This window comes from Balaenoptera borealis (genome assembly GCF_965194805.1).
Source record: "Balaenoptera borealis genome assembly, chromosome: 15".
Lineage (NCBI taxonomy): Eukaryota > Metazoa > Chordata > Mammalia > Artiodactyla > Balaenopteridae > Balaenoptera > Balaenoptera borealis.
This window is the reverse complement of record NC_138871.1, coordinates 74499070-74504225: the sequence shown is the minus strand read 5'-3', so window position 1 is coordinate 74504225 and position 5156 is coordinate 74499070.

Genomic DNA, 5156 nt, shown 5'->3' with positions numbered 1-5156 from the left:
TGGCTGATGCTCTTGTTACTGCCTGAAATCCTCTCCCATCAGCCTAGTTCAAACTGCCCTCATGACTGTGTCAGCATCTCCCCCAGGTGATTTCCTCATCACTCTTCCCTTGCCAATCCTTTCCTTCTTCCACATCTCACCAGAGTCCATCTTACTCTAATGGTGACGGGCATGCCTTTGCTCTTTTGTTAACCAGTCTGTGGGGGTCCCCAGAGGACCACACAGACCCGTAGCAATTGCAGATGTTTAAAAATGAAAGAATATTTTAGTAGTCCCGAGGGTGGTCTCAGGGGTATGATATGACAAATTTCTCCGATAGTATTAAATAAAGCACCATGAGCTGAGGTCAGTAGCCTCACATGATAATGGCTTATTTTGGTATATACAGAAAATTTTAACTCTTAGTTCCAAGCTGACTTTTCCTTACGCCACACATCAGCCAATGGCCTTCATACCATCCTCACTGTTACAGAGCCCCTGAATGCAACGTTCTTACAAAAGAGAGCTTTTACAAAGAGAAAATAAAAAGAATAGTTATTTAAACCTGACACCTTTTTATACCTTTATTTTTTCCAAACTAATATGTCAAACTAATTCAACTTAACATGTCCATTTTCCTCCAAAAGATGACAGAGATCTAAAGTAAATGAATATGCTCTAGATGATATAGAAGGCAATGCAAATACATAGTCAAATTTAGACCATCTCAGGACTATAATATAACCAGATAGAAAATTCTAATTCAAAAGTTAACGATTCATATACCACTTGTTATCTTCACCTGTCAACACTTCTGACAGCCTATTTTAATATTTGGTATTTTTTTATACTTTATCTTATAAAAAGAATTTTATCCTTTCTCACTGTATTCCTCAACATGGAAAAAAAAGAAGTCAGACTAGATTTTTAAATTTTATGCATGGAGGATAACAATGGTTTCTAGTGACAAAAAAGGTCCCTATCCTCATAGGAAAGGACTGATTTCTCCTCAGCCATAGCAGCAAGTAATCACCAGAGCCAATTCTATATCCATCCTAATCGATCAATGACAGCCTTGCATCAGGAATCATGCTTCTGAAGGCCAGCCAATTGGTGACAGCCCAATATTTCTGAAAGTCAGCCAATGAGTAACAGTGATTTTTGAGTAACCATGCTTACACAGCTAAAGATCCACCAATATCTAAACACTCTTGTTTTTGGAATTCTACCAATCTCTGAACTCCATAATTCCTGATTCTCTATACAAGGTCACTTCTCTGCTTTGTTCAGGGAAGGCTCAAAAGCAAGTTCTCCCTCAGTTAGCAAGGAATAAATTCACATCTCTGTATATGGAGTGATGGCCGCTTTCATGTAATCTAATTAATCTAAATTGTAATCTAAATCTAATCTATCAATTAGATTACATGAGAAATCTAATTTAAAAAATTAGAAAAAAAAATCTCTCTTTTTAGTGAGAAAACCAGGTTTTCTCACTAGTATATTTGAGGATCTATTCATTTACTTATTTATTTATACCCCCATTTATTTCAAATAGAATATAAGGTACTTAAATGTTATAAAAGCCAGTCAATGGCCCAAGCCGTAATGTGCAGGAGGTTGGTCTGGAATGAAATGAGCCAATAAAATTGTTGTTTAGACTTGTTGGTTTATTCAAATGTAACATCTCCATCAGCCACCCGTGTTTCTGTACCTCTCTCCCGGTGGCTACTAAGATCTAAGTTTCAAGCCTATTATCACACAGTGAGGAAGAGGTTACAGAATATCGCAATGTTGTAACATGGTGGGCAAAGTCAGGCCCTTCAGTGTTAGCCTTCATCTTAGAATGCTGAGACACCATATGCTTGAAAGAGGTTCCCAGTGTTTATCCAATTTGTTCAATACAAAAAGTAAGAGAACAAGAGTATTTGCCCTCACATATATTTGAGGTACTTGAAACCATAAAATCTCTTTTGAATAGCAATTATTTTCTTAGAACCAAAAGACTTCAATAAGACTGTGCATAGGTCATTACATATCATTCTGTTTAAAGTAGAATTATATATTTATTAGAGGATCTCCAATAAGAATGCCATATGCATAACTGTAAACATCACTGTCCTCCTTCTTAAAGTTATTTTAAATGTCATTTATAGGCTGTCTCTACCCAAGTTTGTGGCTTGTAATTTGTTGAAGACCTCATATAATAAATAGAGTGACTTATGTACATTATGATAGCCTGAACTCTGTAAGACTTATTGTGTCCAGAAAGAGTTCATTATCTATTTTATAAATGAGAATCAAGTCCTCTAACATACTGTGTTCAGCCATGATAAATATCATGACTCTCCAAGATCCTTTATATCCTCTGAGCAAGCTTGCCTGCCATCTGCTCCAAACCTGCCTTCATGGCCTCCCCAGTCTCTCTGGTTCCTATCTCAATGCTTCTGCCCAGGCTCTTCCTTCAAATATATACTGTTCTTTTCTCACTTCAGCTCTACCCGCCCCACACCTGCTCTTCCTCTCCAGTTCCATATCCAACAGGAAGGTATATACTATCACTTCACGAGATTCCCTATCTCCCTCCTCTGAGCTCTCATACACTGTCCCAGTCAATGCCTTCATTTATTCATTTACTCAAAAATGTGAGATTTTACCTTGCTGAGAAATATGCAGACATTTGGTAATTACCAACTGTTGCCTTGTATTATAGTTATCTGCATCCCTGTCTTATCTTCCCCTATTAGCTGTTACCTTCCTTGAGTGCAAAGGATGTGCATTTTCCATGACATGGTGCTGTTCATGTGATGGAAATACATGCTAAGTGGATGAACAAGTTTGCCTTTGGCATGGCAGGAGGGCTCACAGAAGGGTGAACCAAGGAAGCAATGTGTGATTCAGTTATCAAACAAGTATCTGATCTAGTCTGGTTTATTTTGTTCATCAGATTTCCCTTGAACAATTTAAAAAATGTTCCTTCTGCAGTGGATGAATCATGAGCCCTTTAAGAAATAGAAGTTGAAGCACTGTATTCACAGAGTGCATAAAATAAGTTTTCAAACCTCCAGCTATTGGTAATTGTCAATCATTTTTAAAAGTCTATCAATTTAGCTCATATGCTTCTAGAACTCTGTGTGCGTGAATATCCCTAAGGACACCGTATATTCCTGAGATTATCGTGTTTATGGATCTCTCAAAAGCATGGAAGAGACGTCACAGAGGCTTGTTAAGATAACTAACAGTAACCAATATCAGACAAGAAAGGGTAATGGCATTGGACCATTTGTCTTTCAGTTTGGACTGCAGAGAGATTGATGGTGTTTCCCCATGACCACTACAGGCTGCAATGCCTATACTAAGAACTGGAATGTTTTATTAGCACATCTACCGCCTGTGCTTGTTTAAGAAACAGAACCTTGTGCTAGTGAGTGAGAAAACAAATGTGGGTACGACAGAACTTGTGTCTTCAGGTGTTGATGGTGTTTGTGGGAGGGGCTCCTCCTTGTATAGGTCCCTCCCCTGGATCCGGCCTGAGCAGAACAGGGCCGCCTGAAGTCTGTCCTCACTCAGCCCCAGCTGGCACATCATCACCAGCCTCCCTCCCTCTGTGGAGGTGTCTCCTGAGGAGTGTGGACTCCCTTCCTTCCCCTCTCCACCTGTCTTCTCTGAGAGCTCATCTGCTTGCAGTGCTTCCTCTCTCACCAGGATGTAAATGACTCCCAAATCTATTTCTCTACTTTGCATGTCTATCTCTCTACATCACAGGGTACTCACTGCATGCTGTTGGCAAGCAATCATTACTCAGTAAATACTTGCTGCCTGATTGTAGGAAAAGATGGAAGTAATCTTCTTTCAGGTAAATGCATAAAGGGCTTTTCTGGGTCAAGATGGCCTTGTCCTTCCAAAATTCAAAACTAGAGAGAAGAGGATGAAATTACTATAGGTAAACTCCTTAGAAGAAAGGACTGTATAATTTTTGTTCGGCATCTGCTGTTTTATCAGCTCAGCACTGACTTCTTGTTCTGGAATTGCTACCTCTTCCTCCATTCTACATTCAGAACAGCCATATTACCACGTGACCCTATACCATACCTACTAAGTGGGCATTTGACCCAAACTAGGTTAAGGACCCCCTTCCCTGGGATGTTTTTTTTAACGTGTATACATATTTTACTGGATCTCATTTTCTTTCTTTTTTTTTTTACATCTTTATTGGAGTATAATTGCTTTACAATGTTGTGTTAGTTTCTGCTGTATAACAAAGTGAATCAGCTCTATGCATACATATATCCCCATATCCCCTCCCTCTTGCACTTCCCTCCCACCTTCCCTATCCCACCCCTCTAGGTGGTCACAAAGCACCGAGCTGATCTCCCTATGCTAAGCAGTTCCCTGGGATTTTTAAACTTGGAACTGATAGGCATTCTCTCTGCTTGATGTCTGAAACTGGTAAATATGAAACTCCAGCGATGTTTTCCTTCATCAAGTCAGTAACTTAACAAATATTTGCTGAGCATCTACTATGTGCTAAACACCTTACAGTGAAGAACCAGAACTAAAGTCTGCCTGTTAGTAGAGGAAGACAGAAGATGAACAAGTATATGCAGTAAGTAGACATATAGTATCCCATGTGATGAGCCAGAAACCCACTGTCCAAAATAATCACTACCTGATTACCTACATAATTTTCACTCAGACTAAGGAAAGAAAACAAAGCAACAATGGAATGTTCATTGTAACACATGCCTATTTCCCCTTATCTTGTCTATAGTTTTTAAACATGAAAACAGCAACAATAAAAGTAACTGTAGTAATGACTCCAACTTAGTGAAGGTGTTCAAAGCGACCAGCAATGCATTCAGTACAGTCAGTATCTTAGTTAATCTGTACGCCTGCCCTTTGCAGTAAACACTGAAAATTAGCCTGATCTTGCAGATGAAGAAATTGTTTCATAGAGAAGTGCAGTGATTTGGTCAGCATCACAGGGTGAACGGCAGAAGGAGCATTAGAACACAGGCTGCCTCCCACCAGCATCCTGGCTTTTATCACTCACTGTGTCATGCTGGTACTGAGCAGCCTCCACGTCCAGAAACGGTGCTGAATAAAGGACATCTTGCCTCAAGGAGCTCGCAGCCAAACTGGGGAGGCAAATCCATCAGGGGACAAGTGTGATACAGTAG